The 14,474-nt window shown below is 39.8% G+C and overlaps 1 protein-coding gene across 10 annotated transcripts in view; it reads left to right on the top strand.

The window, feature by feature from the left end:
* The window catches only part of ACSL4 (acyl-CoA synthetase long chain family member 4), a 43,872-nt gene that overhangs the window by 9,672 nt on the left and 19,726 nt on the right, over window positions 1–14,474 (top strand). For 6 of the 10 annotated variants that reach the window (XM_059859398.1, XM_059859406.1, XM_059859401.1 and 3 more), the window contains exon 2: window positions 7,506–7,568. The exons of the other annotated variants lie outside the window; for them this stretch is intronic. The gene's annotated coding sequence lies outside the window, so the exon portion shown is untranslated. The remainder of the gene's footprint in view (window positions 1–7,505; window positions 7,569–14,474) is intronic. 10 annotated transcript variants of the gene reach the window in all.

Genomic DNA, 14,474 nt, shown 5'->3' on the forward strand with positions numbered 1-14,474 from the left:
TTGTCAATACTATTTAATTTTACTGCCTTCTGGGGCAGCTGCAGAGTGACTGCTTTGGTGTTCATCTTTATTCCAAAGTCTCCTCCTCTCCTCCCTGTAACTGGGATTACTGCCCTTCACATTTCCATTTGGAATAGACTAGCTATATGGAAGAGAGGGCTTAAGAAAGTTTTTCTCCTCTGCTGGTAGAGCTATGTTTACAGTGGATAGGAATTATTATTGGTTTTTTGGTTGAGTGTGGGGGAGGGAAGTTAGGATTGCCTGTAATCTGCTGATGCTCCTAGAAGCTGTCTGTTTCTTCTAAATGCTGAGCTCTGTCGGTAGGCACATGCAAACAATGAGTGCAGCACTGGGTGTTCTTTCTGTGGCCTCTCTCTCAGAGTGACCTGTGTTGCTCTGAAGGTAAGGCACACACTCAGGTGGTGTGACAGGTTTCTCCTACACCTGTGGAGCCTGACAGCACCAAGGCCCTTTGTCAGACTGCTCTGTGGTCTAAGCGGTGCATGGGGAGGACCTTGCCTTAGTCCTGGACATGCTGGAGCTGTGAGTTGGTTTTGCTGGTTTTGTGTGGACATGACCTAAAAGACACTGTTTGGAAAAAGATTTGGCCAGTGGCCAGCATTGCCTAGGAGCTGTGGTTTCAGTTTCCTTCTCTGCACAAAGTTGTACCTAGTGTGATCTGCATTGGGATCAACAGAAATGGTTGGGCAGAAGGTAAATAAACTACAGCACTCTGCTGTGCCTGCCCCATTTCTTATCAGGGCTATCAGTTCCTGCCTAGCACTGCATATGAAGTGCACTCATAATCAAGATACAGCTTCCATTGTGTGCCAGGTGTTCATAACATTACTTACCTGACCAGGTGTGTGAGACAGAGGTTAGGAATGAGTGGTGGGAGTGGAAATTCCTTGTGCTGTTGTTGCCCTAGATAGGGAGCCTGTCTCCTCTGCAGGTTACTGTGCTGCTGCTGACCTGTGCTGCCACAGCCCAGAGTAGCTTCTCAGTCAGAACTGATCTGGGGCTGGCATCAACTTCTTTTTTACTGTGAGGATGGTGAGATGCTGGCACAGGTTGCTCAGGAGGGCTGTGGATGCCCCAATCCTGGCAATGTCCAAAGCCAGGTTGGATAAGGCCTTGAGCTTGTGGAGCTTTGTTACAAAGAGTGTGTGAGTGTGAGGCCTGATGGTACAATTGTCTGGAGAGTTATTTATGATGATCCCAAATATAGCAGAAAACTCAAAGGCAAATTGAACAAATTTTTAGTAAGGAAATAAATAGCACAGGCAGTGTTGGGAAATGGAAGAGCAGAACAAGCAAGGAAAGATGACTGTGAGCATGGGACTGGGAGGAGTGGGAAGTGTTTTCCTTCAGCCAATATGTTGCCAGATTGTCAGTTTGTATAATGGATGAATTTTAAAGTTTGAGTGCGTGAGTTGCTTAGGATGGATGTGAGGTCGGAGCAAATGCTGCTGCTTCAGAAAGTCAGTGTGCAGTTTGTTTGCTTTACCTTTGGAGTAACAGCTATGTAATGTGAAGGATGTGAGGAATTGTTTTCCTTTTTTTTTTTTTTTTGATTCAGATAGAACTAGGCACTTGGACTTGCCCCTGAAATTAAAGGGTACTTTTCACCTCAATAAAGTGGTTTTAAGGAATCCTAGATGCTGAGAATTTTTTTTTTTTAATACATTTTTACATGGGTTTTATAGTACAGTTAATACTAAATCAAGGGCTGTTGTACATCTGGGAGTTCACCAGGCTTTAAGGTGAGATATCTTTATCTCCAAGGTAGAGATAAAGTGATCTACCAATTATCACAGAATTAAGAGTCTCGGATTTAAAGTGATCCAAGGTGGAACCTTAGTTATCACTTTAAATCCGAGACTCTTAAATCTGTTATACTTGAATACCACTGTTCTGTGAGGACAAAAACTAATGTACTAGGGTTTGTAGGATTTCCTTCCATGTATATTGATATGACTGTTGATTCCCTATAGTGCATTACTGCTTCATCAGTAGAGCATCTTTTTTTTAAAAACATACTTGTAACTTTCCTTTTAGGTTAACAAGTTTATATTTCTTTTAAAGATCTTATTATAAACTCATTGGTCTGGCAATGACAGCTTTAAAAGTCAAAACTCAGAGCAGAAGACCTGTATACATATGTGTTTTACTTGAAGCTGTAATGATACTGCAGCTCATTGCGTGATTTTTGCTCATCACTTTTGTAAGTGTACAGGGAAAGTGCCCTTATTTCCAAACCCCAATATATGCTACATTTTATAGCATAGGTGTATAATGGCAGTTAGAATATTAATATGTGTAACAATTTAAAAAATAATCTAGGTATACTTGAAAGACTGTGAAATTAGAAACAAATTAACATTGCAAGGACAGACTTAAAATAGCACATTACATCCCAGTGCTTGTTCTCTTACAGCTTGTACTAATTAAGAGATGTTTAAATTACCATTTTAATAACATTGAGGTGGTGTTCTGTTCTAACTCCCCTTACTACAAAAAATAAGATTCTAAGTGTGCAATACCCAGGAAGTTACAGAAATGCTTGTTTTAAGGTAATTTTTTTAAAAATTAAACTTATATTTTAAAAATCATTCATTTATAATATGTTAATGACATGTTTACCCTATCCCCTTCCTTTGTTGTAGTATGAGCTTGGCCAACATGTAAAAGTTTTGACATTAAGGTAATGATTATGTTTGGGAAAAGTGCTCTTAGATTTGTCCAGCAGACCTGGTTTTTGTTTGGGTTTTTTAAGGTATTTTACAAGACAGTGCAACCTGTTTTAAAGGGAAAGTAGTATTAGTATAATCTCTGATCTTTGTTCCACTTGGCAATGTGCTTCACCCAACAGCATAACATTTTAATTTAAATTGTGCTTAGTAAGTGTGACACATTCTAGGAGACAGAGAAGTAGATTGAAGTAACGTGAAAGGATGGTGCTTTTTTAAACTGTTTTTGGCACATTATAGGCTACAAGAGGTGCATCCTGCACCCCACCTTCACTGAGGTTTTCCTCTGTATATGCAGTGGCTCAGTTTCAGTGGTTCAGTATCCAGTTTATACAGCTGCTAGTTTGGGAGTTTGTGTAACTTGAGAGAAGTAACTGGAGTACCAGTAGTGCCTTTACTAAGGTTCTTACTGACTGCTGCATGGCAGTCTGAGTGTGCTGTGGGTGCAAGACTGGGCTCTGGTGCTGTCAGCAGTGCCCACTACACACCCACATGTGGTCTGACATGGATTGGGTTTATTGGGGACCGAGAGCTTGAACACTTTAATTTCTGTGCTGAAATTTTTGACTTTCAGACATCCCGACTCAAAAAAGTCAAACCATCCACATGCTGCTGCTTATTTCCTGAAGTATTTCCTCCCATCCCCAAATAGTTGTGTTTTCAGCCATGTCTCTGCTCACCTTGTCACTGCTGTAATTTATACATCCCTTGTATCCACCTACTCAGCTCATTGTCAGAGTAGCCCCTAAAATAGCTGTGTAACTGCCCTTCTTGGTAAGTCACCCTTAAGCTTTTATAAGGGCCTTATTTGCAGAAGTCCTGCTCACAGGAAAATAAACCAAACAAACATTGGCATAGAGAGGAACTGAAAAAGTTATAATATTGAACATGTAATACCACGAAGAGAAAATTCTCTTCTGTGTTGGTAGTTTATAAGCATATTTATTTGGTATTTCCCAGTTCAGGTTCTTGGAAAAGAAATGTAAATCAAATAACTGATTTCTTCAGGGCACCTGTGTGCCCTAAGGCACTTCTTTCAAAGCTGCCAGAAAATCTGTCATGTACCATGGTAAGCACAGCCTTAACACTTGTGTTAAGTTTGCTTTAACAGTCTGCTAGTGCAAGTGAATTCTTTCTGTCCCTCAGCTGCACAGATGCTTTTACAGACATCAGTACAGCAGTGTTTCTATCTGTTAGCTTTTCCTGTGATTGTTTTTCAGCTTGTCCAAGTCCTGCTGTGGCAAGGCAAGGCCCCCAGCTGCAAACTGTGTGAGTCTGCCCAATGCAGGCAGCTGTCACCACGAGCCTGGTGTAGGCTCTGGAGGAGCCTGGTGTCCTTCATTCCACCATCTCTGTGTTCTCCACAGCACCCACTGGGCACACCAGTTGATGCTCGTGCTTGAATTTTTATAGGAGATGCTCTGCCATAACATAAGACCTATCCTTTGTGGTTCAGGATAAAATGTACTGATTAGCCTGAAAAAAAGTGAATCTCCTGCTTTTAAGACAAAGCTGAAGGTGTGCTCTGGGGACTGAGCAGGTGAGTTGTCCTTTCTACATTGAACTTGCTCAGCTCCATAACAAGCCTCCTATACCACAGTGTTTGCTAAAATAAGAACTTTATCAAAACAAATACATTTTTGTGTTCATATAGTGATTGCTTATCTGGCAACAAGTCTTGATTGGAGATGTTATAATTTACAAAGTAGTAATTTATTTATTAGGTCTGTTTCTGTGCACTTGAACCAAAAAGTACACTAAGAAGGATGTAGTTAGAGAAACAGAAGACTGTAAATAATGATTACTGTCAGTTCCTCAAATGCAGTGAAATACAAAGAGCACTCACTACTATCAGGTTAGGCAGGTACTACAAAGTGTTTGCTCTAATTTCACCCTGTGTTATAGTTCACCATTTTATTGCACATATTTATGGTGGGTAGCACGTACAGCAGAATGAGTCTTTGCATATTTAAATGTGCACTGACACCAGTGTCCTGTTGAGTGGGTGGGGCTGAAGGAAGCTGGTAAGAACACAAGGAGTCTGTGTTGTCCTTGCTGGTAAGAGGATGCAAGTGTCTGTCTGAAAAAAAAAAAAGGCAAATTGATATAACTGGTTGGATTTACTGAAACACTTCATCTTGTCTGAGTGATCCATTGGGTACTTTGTTGTTTACTCCCCAGCAGTCTTACGTGCAATAGTTCTAGAAAAGATCATATTAAATTCAGTTTATCTAAAGCACATGATAAGTAGAATACACATTGAGTCATTCTCTCATTTGTCTTGGTAGCTAGAGGAGTTGAGCAGCCTGTGAAATGTCACTATTTCAAATATGCCAGTTCAGTCTGAGGAGCTGGACACAGTGTATCACAGCATGCTGAATGGCTCACAGCAAAATCCCAAAAATTTATGAATGAGGGCATTGGTCTCATAGCTTAAGCTGACAGTTTGGCAGCCAGCTACCACACAGTCACTTTGGATTAGGAGAATTACTAACTTCTGACCTTCCACAAATAAAAAATTCTGCCTGTTGAAGTATTTTGGAGTGTATAAAATGAATCTGCAATAAAATTTTTAAAGTGGCCAGGTATGGGGGCATTGGCAGCAGTCAGCAGTCTCTCACTCTGGCTGCTGGCAAAAGGAGGGGGTGGACTAGGGCAGCAAAAATAGGTAGAGGCTACTTCGTTTAGCAGTAGCTCTGTTTTCAGGCTTATTTCAAGTTCTTGCAAAGCACAGGACTGTGTTTCAGCAGAACTAAACCAAGGTGATCACTTCCTCTCTCTCAGTGGCACTTTTTGGGACTCAGTTGTGAGTGGTGTCAGACAGCCCATGCAACTACAGGTTGTGTGATCAGGTGTCTGCAAACTCTGGGACCACCTCAGTCCAGACCTGCATTCAGTTACCTGCCATGAACCTCAAGTGGAAGACTCAGGGAACCAGCCCCCTTGTTGCACTGTTCACTTCTCATTTGGAGTCTCCCTTACGCTTAGGTCGTGTTTTTGTCAATTCAGCAAAGTAATTTGCTGATGCTGTGATGTATCCTAAAAATTGTTTTGAGTACTAACCTCTCTAACCTCTTTTCTATTCCTAGTATGGCACTTTTTGTTTTGGTTTTCTTACACAATGAAAATGCACATACTGAAAGAAATGCAATACTGTATAGGTAACCTGTAGTTTTACAAAGTATTTTCTATAGCTTTGAATGTTATGTAGAAGAGTAAGCAGTTAGTGGTAATGTCAACTAAGAGCAAAGTGATACAAAAATTAAAAAAAAAAGAAGGAAGAGATCTTGGTTTGTGGTATCTGTGGTCTTTTTGCATCAGATGTAGAAGTAGGAAGGACAGAGTAGTTTCTATCTGCTCATGGTAGCTCATTAGTTTGTCATTCTACACATTACTTTCCATGAAGGCAATAATGTGTGCTGCTGATTCATGCTGTGTATTTATACAGGGTAAATTAATACTGAACTTGATGGCCTTGGTTTTGTGCCTTTGTTTGATAGATGCATATAATTTTTATTATGAAAATGGATTATCTGTTTATTTTATAAGCATGCAAATACTTCTGCATTTTTATGTGCTCTTCTGTTTGAGCAACTTAGTCAAAAGTGCTTTCCTTATGAAATGTATTGCCACAGGCAAGAGGAACAGCTTGAAAGTGAAACTAAGCTCTCTGTGCTTAAGTGAAAAGCAGGGTGAGACTGTGGGGAAATAGGGCTCAGAGCAAGGTTATGCCTTAGAAAACTATGCAGAGCATTCTCCCTGTAGGAGTGTGCTGCATTTTGCCATCCTGGGATTGCCAGTTCTCCATCTGGCTGCTCTTTCAGGCCTGCTTTTCTTGCATGTCTTTCAATAACAGTACCTATGCAGAATGTTTTATGGCTCCATGAACTTGCCTAGGAGGAGAGATGATAAACACCCGGCAGTTTCTGTCTTTTTTTCTGAAGGAAAAAACCCTCATTATAGCCCTGAATGAGTTCAGGTTATTTGCATGCTCAGAGGTAGTTTGATGAATGATGACCACATGCTCATATTTCTGACTGTGCTGTGTAAGACTCTGTCCTGATCACCTTACCACCCCAGCTGTTTTCCCACCTTTCTGGATCATGGTCCATGTCCAGGTATGGGATGAAAAGGTAAAGGGAGGATGTGTTATTCCCTGAAAGGCAATGGTGGCAAAGGTTTCTATTGTCTGTTTCTCTAAGTTGATTCATTGGTCTTCCTTGGACAAAACAAATAGTTTGAGAAATTTTTTACATATTACCCCTTAGCTTTTAGTTTTCCTGGTTAGCTGAAATGAGATTTGCATTTGTAAATTGCATAGCATTAATGAGATATATCTTTCAGAAAGGTAAGCTTTGACTATTGGGTTGCTGAAGCTTTACTGTTGAGGCTGTTAAAAATAGTCTGATGTCAGATTTAACCATTGTGAGTACACCTGAAAACTTTTTGTCTGTCATGCTTTTGGCACCATGTTACATCACTCAAACTCCTGAAGGTGCTCAGAACATAAAACTGAGGTAGAAATTGAAAATGATAATGTAATGAGTTTCTAATGGTATGCCCTGACCTACACCCTGTTCCATGTTTTCAAGGAGCAGGTAGTGTTTGCCCTTTGTACAAATGGCATTGACAACCAACACCTGACAAAGGTCTTGTTACCAAGCCAGGAAAGGTTTGGGTTGAGTGGTCTATTCAGATATGTTTGTAATTTAAGAGGGCCGAAGAATTTCACTATTTTATGTTTTTCTTTTCTAGATTTTTTTTGTGAGTTTATCAACCTGCTTACCCAGATACATTTGATTTGCAGCTCTGTTCAAGGTAAAGTGACTTGTTTTTTGTGTCTGTTAGTGAGCAGCAAGATTGACAATAACTAGAGTGGCCCTTAAATAACCCTTACTCAAAACTTCAACAGGGAGCTTTGTCCTCCCATCACTGTAAGGATCAATCTGATAGACTTGAAATGGGGACTGTGGATTTTTAAGTTGAATTAGAAACATTTTCTGACAGTGTTAGTTTTTTGAGTATCTTTGCATTTGTTAATAAACAAAATTACTAATTGTTTTTTATTACTAACCATGAATTATTGTTGTGATACACTGTGTCATGCTAAGGATTTTTCAGTCCCTTTTTCAGAACAAAAAGTTCCTAAAAATAAGTTGAAAGAATGGTCAACAGCGTCAGTTTCCTCTTGAAACTTCCTTCAGAATTTGTCTGAGACCCCTTTACTCTCTGTTTAGTCTAGTGCTGCACAGATTTTCTTCTGCAGTTGCTACTGTGACTGCTGCTTTATTTGAATGCAAAATTATCCAGTTAGCTAAATAAATAACAAAAGTCATGGCATCAAAGCTATGTGCTTTGCTGCAAATAGTCACACACACTTTTTTTGTCTTTTGGACTGTTGGGATCTGAACAAATTTCTTTCAGGAAGCTCTGTGGCTGTGCTAGCACCCAGCTGTCCTGTGCTAGTGTGTTTTGCTGAGGGATAGGACTTGGACATGGCTATGACCATGGAAATGTGGTTACACAGCTCCTTGGCCAGAGCCAGCTCCAGCTCAGGCCTGGAGCGTGTGATCCTCTGCCCCTCTGCTGCTTTGCAAATGGCACTTGGATATTTTGGAGTAAGAACATTAAATGCTTCTGCCTTTGCAACTGTACACCTTAAACACTTTCTTGTCTGTAAATAAGAGATGCAATGCACATTTATTGGGGGGTGGTAAAGTTCAAAACTTTGGTGTTTAAAACCATTTCAGAGGTATTTTTTCCCTGCATGTTTTTTTGAAGACATCTTGAATTGTGCTAGTTTCTGCTGTGTTCTCATTAGTATGAATGATTATGTTCAGAGTACTTTTGAACAAAATATTTTTTAGAACCGTTAAATCTAAAAACTTGAATGTGCCCTTTGCCTTGTAGGAGAAAATGTAATGGGATTTGTTTGGTCACCTCACTTCCTCTTTGAAATGCAGATAAAAATCAAAGAACTGTTATGAAACAGTAAGGCAGTAAAATTGCCTTCCTTGGCAGAAAATGCCAAATAATGTTATTAACAGAAATGTACCCTAAAGGTATCTTGGTCTACCATAAAGCACATGAAAGTAGCAGAAAGCAAGTTCACTCACAAAAAGTTTAAAGTCAATTCAGCAAAAGTTGCAGTATATAGTCCTGTCTTAGATAAGTGACAACTTGGGAATTCCACATATGAATCCAGAGATGATGAATACTTATAAATGAATCTAGGTATGTTTAGCTAGGAAGTAATGGGGTAGTTCAACATGAACCAAGCAACAGACTGTGCTAAAGTTTTGCATTAAGACTACAATAAAATTCAGTTCCTTAAACATACAAAAAACATCATTACTTTTTCACTGGAAGACACTGTGAATCTGTTCAAGATTAAACTATGTTGCTCCCAAGGCTCCTACTGTTTATTGACCCTCAAAGCATTTGTATTACACAATGAAAATGAAAAATAGAGATGACTCATGCTTGAAATCTCAGGGGCTACCATCTCAAATGACCATGGGTGGGGGCAACTTTCTTAAACTTGTATTTTTTAAGTGCACACCCAGTCATCTGTATATCAGAATGCCTGCAAGGAGAGAATTTCTTCAAAATGCAAATAAGAAAGCTTAATTATTTTTTTTTCTTAGTCAATAAAAGGGAGGAATTTGCATTTGAATATGAGCTCCTAAGAGAAAAAGGATGGTGTATTTCCCAGCTCTATGCTCTTCTTGTTGACTGTCCCTACGGAATTTTGGAAAACCCATACAAAGCTTAGAAAAATCTCTCCCAGCCTACAGTATGCTTTTTGGTAGACAAAAGACTACTGGTGCAGTACATAAGGAGGAGCATTTACTCTCCCCTCTTCCTTTTTAAAGTATGTAATTAATTTCACTACCTAAATTATGACCCATGTCTGAGAAGAAGACACCCTAATGTGAATGATGAGAGATGATGGAGTTTCTGAAAAGCAAGGAAGGTAAATGTAAGATTGATGGCAGCATTTCTTGCCAAAATGAAAGCTGAAGAGCCAGTCAGGCTCCCAGAAGGAATGGAGAGTTATATTTAGAACTGGGACAAGCATAAATACATTTTCTGTGGATCAAATTCTGAAAAACACCTACCCAGAGAGATTATTTTCTCCATCTTTATTTGCAAACCAAAAAGCACATGGCATCCTAATTTCCTTACATTGTCAAAGGCTATTGTTGAAATGATCATTGGAAGCATTGAGGGAGAGATAAGCACCCTAGTTCTTGAACAGTGAGTTTAAGAATTCTTACACAAAGCATTTGTCAATGCTTATGTTTCTAGTGCTGACAATATCTGAAAATAGATTAAAAAGAATGTCACCAGGCCCAGGGAAGCACCTAGCAATTGGAAGCAAAAAATTAGTTAGGAAGTATAAATGTAACCTTTATCTGCAGTTTCCAGTAATATGCCAGAAACAGGAATATTACATCTGGCTTTGAAAACTGTAAAACACAGTGATGCCCAAAAGATGGGCTGGAAATAAAACCCCCATAGAGCAGTGTCTATAGAGCAGGTATTTGTCTGTTGCAGTGCTGGGATGAGGGGATTTCTCCTCCTAACTCACCCAGCTTTGTCAAGTGCTGTGGTGCATTTATGCAGTAAGTGTTGCTCAGTGTCACTGTGTCACTACAACACCATCACATACACACCAGAACTAATTTACATGGTGTGAGCTCATGCTTGTTAGACAGTTCTTTTGCACTTGTGCCTCCCTGATTTGGGGATCATGGGGGGTCTTTGATGAAGGCTTCCAAAGTCTTCTTCACATCTGAACTTTTCAGCTTTGTCTTTGGAGCATGTGCAGTTATGGAGCTTCTTGGTCTGTCTGGTCTCAACTGGTCTAAATTTTTTATTTTGTGGCTAATTTGCTTTGCAATTGCCACTTTCTCATTACTGCTAAACTTATCTATCTCTCAAGCTATCCACCTGGTGAGTTTTTTCTTCTTTTTTGTCTATTCAACATTAAGCAACTAGTTAACCATATACTATTATAGTATAGTATATACTACTCACAGTATGGTATACACTAGCTAGCCATTACATTGTATAGATAAGTTTTTCAGGTTATATAGGTATAAAAGTTATGATTGAGGTTCTACAGATATATAAAAAGTCATGATTTAGCTTATGTCGATAACAGGTTATATAGATATATCAGGTTATATTGATATCTTGTAACTCAAGCTATATAAGCACCTTGTAACTCAGGTCAGAGTTATATAGGCACCAACTGTACATCATTTATTTACTTTCATTGTGCCCTGAAAATGCAGGGGAAGAGATGGCAAACAGGGCTTTACATCTGTAAGTGTCAAATTGATTTGATCTACACTCTCTTTTTGTGAAATAGTTTGCTACTGAGAAAGAATTGGAAAGTAAATGATGATGATAACTTAAATCTCACTAGTTGGATCATCAGAGCCATGCAAGTCACAACCTTTCCACTGCAAAATGCTTGTGTAGCTAAACACAGACCTAGCCAGTCTGTCCATTGTATATTTATTGTGTGTGGGAAGGAGGATTATCAGTTCTTCTTAGGCTGTTTACAGAGCTTTTGCTGAAGTCTTCTGTGGCCGCATGTCCTCCGAAATTTGTCCTTGCTTGTACTGTTTGTCTTTTCATGTCCTTGTTTAAAAAAGTTGGGTGGAAACAGTACATTTATCTCTGCTGTTGGAACAGCAAAGTAACATTTGTCATAATGCCTGATGAGACAGGGATATATATTGAGGGATCACACTCTAATACTTGGTTATTACTATAGAATATGTATTTTCTTTGTATTTTTTTCTCTTTAGTCCAAATATATTTTGTAGGTGCTGGTAATAACAGTATTTTTCAGTTGCACATTTTCTCCTCCTCCATCTTCTTCTGGAAGACCCTCTGTCCAAGCTGCCAGTTTTTAGCCTAGTCATTAACTAAAATGCCAGTGAAACAGAAAGGTGTCTCTCACTTCCTATACCATAGAAAAAGATACTGAAACAGCTGTGTTTGTCAGCAGTGACGGTGAGTGTGTAACTCAGACTGACCTGGTGATTTTCTGCCCTGCCCTTGTGAGACCCAGCCTGGACTATGGCACACAGTTCTGGGCTGTGCAGCATAAGAAGGATTTGGAGCTGTTGGAGCAAGTCCAGAGGAGGCCATGGAGTAGCTGAGAGGACTGGAGCACCTCCCTTATGGAGACAGGCCCAGAGGGTTGGGGCTCTTCAGCTGGGAGAAGAGAAGATTGTGTGGAGACCTCACAGCCCCTCCCGGCACCTGAAGGGGCCTTCAGGGGAGCCAGAGAGGGCCTTGTTGTGAGCAACTGTGGTGACAGGATAAGGGGGAATGGGTGCAAACTGAAAAAGGGAAAATTTAGTGTAGGTAATAGGAAGAAATTCTTTCTAGTGAGGTGGTGAGGCACAGGAACAGGCTGCCTAGAGAGGCTGTGGATGCCACATCCTTGGAGTTATTCAAGGCCAGGCTGGACGGGGCCCTGAGCAACCTGTTCTAGTGGAAGGTGTCCCTGCCCAGGGCAGGGGATAGAGGGAAATGAGCTTTGAGGTCCATTCCAACCCCTTTGCATTCCATGGTTCTGTGACTCAGCCTGTGCAGCCCAGGCTGTGAGCAGAGCAGAGCACAGGCCTGCAGGAGAGGCAGTGCTGCAGTCAGAGCCTCAGGTACCCACGGGGCACCTTCTGCTGGAGGGCAGCCAAAGGAACAGGTGGGTCAGGAAGTGCTTTCCCAATTCTCTGTAGTCTCAGTGGACAGTTTTCAGTTGTGAAATCTTGCCTTGGCCTTTAACGTTTTCTGCCTTTGGGGCATGCAAACAGCTCTTACCCTTTCACCAAATATTTGCTTGCACTCATGTTACAAATTAGGAGAGAGGTTTCACACCCGGCTCTTAGGTAATTGAGAACTACTGGGTCAGTGTGGCTGGGCTGGCTTGCACTACAGTACTTGTTGCAGAAATAGATGTTTGACACTTAGAAATTGATTATTTTTTTTTCCTGATTGACTTTAAGTGCATATATGTTCTGAGGCAGTAAGCAGAAGCAATGAACATAAAGGACAACAATAATATTTTTCTTGAAACCAAAAATAAATATTACCTTTGCTATTAGCTGAGTAAAATATTGTATTAAGCAGCAGTAAGAGTAACATAGTTCCCTAAGGCTATTTGTGATTTTGCTATTTCAAGTAGAATGTATATATTTAAACTTGTATCAGGATCCACTACAACTGATTTCCCCTCTCCCTGTGTGTTGGGACATAGGTACCAGTATTTACGCTGTACAGGCGTAGTGAGAGCTCTCAAAATCTCAGGCTTTGAGCTTCTATTGCATTGCCAGAGCACAGAAGTACTTCTGAAAATTGGTTAAGTTTGGTTAGGCTTTCTCTGGATTTTCATTGCCCTTTGTGATGTATCAAAATGTGCAAGTGGAAAATATGTAGAAATCTGCCTGTGAGGATAAAAAAATTAATTTTTCTTTCTGTGAGTAACTTGCATTAATATTGCTGGAGTTTGTTTTTATAAAAGCACCGACATGATGCAAAAACTGAATCATTTCCTTCGGTTTCTTTTCCCTCAATCTTTGTAACCCCAACTAAGCTGTAATTAGCCACCAGATTCTTCTTACTCTTACTGCTATTTCATACAGTCTTCTCAGCTGTGGAAATGTTCTCTCATTCTTGTGTGTGTTAGGTATAAATCTGGAAAATCAAAATTTGCAGTGAGCCTGACACTGTGCACTCATTTGTTTATTGTGCTGAATCTTCCTTGCTATGTGGTATTTCTTACCCTTGGAGTAATCTGTTTTGTGTCATCTCTTTTTGAAATCCCAGCCTTGTTCTGTCCTGTACTGGAACAAATTCAGAACGACTAAATACCAACAAAGTTCCTTTCCAAAAACTGAGTAACTGAACACCCACATACTTCGGTCAACTCAATTTTTTTTTTTTTTACTATGTAAAACCACTTTTCCAGTTACAAATCCTAAATGCTCACTGTAGTTTCCAAAATGTTTAGATCTGCCTGGATGCTAGAGAAATTGTAGAAATGGTTGTTACTTACTCATACTGGATTGTTTTGGAAGATTTCAGAACTTCCTGACAGGAGTCAGCCCTGAGCACTTCCACTAAAGTTAGAATTGTGTCTCCATTTGAAGTTGGCAAGAGCTCCAAGAGCTCTGGTGCAGAGGAACCAGACTTCCTCTGGTGTTGCTTTTAAACAAAAAACAATCTGCTTTGCAGATTCCAGTTTTCTTCACAAACTAGAACACAACCCTTGTCCTCTCTAATGTCATCTTCCTTACCAGATTACTTTTCTAACATTGTGTTTGAAGCAGACAGAAAATGAAGTTGTGTTTTCTTCCAAACATGCTATTTCATGGTAAATTGGATCCCTGACAAGCTCTTTAACACCAGAGGAAGGATTGTAAACAGTGCTGTTGAAATACCTTCACTATTAAGCCTTTAGAGTCTTGGGCTTGGGCTAATTAAAGCCTTTCCTAGTGATGATAATTATTTGCTGCCTTATTAAAGTTAAACTACATAGGATAAAATTTCTACTTACAGGTACTTCATTTGATTTTGAATTACACTTTAAAATTCCAGTAGTGTGTGTAAATGCTGAGTAAGTTGATTCTGATCAGTTTGGAGAGTCAAAGGCAGAGAAGATTAAGGCATTTCCTCCTCTGAGAATAGTAATTTCCAGAG

The sequence above is a fragment of the Haemorhous mexicanus genome, chromosome 14 (genome assembly GCF_027477595.1).
Source record: "Haemorhous mexicanus isolate bHaeMex1 chromosome 14, bHaeMex1.pri, whole genome shotgun sequence".
Taxonomy (NCBI): domain Eukaryota; kingdom Metazoa; phylum Chordata; class Aves; order Passeriformes; family Fringillidae; genus Haemorhous; species Haemorhous mexicanus.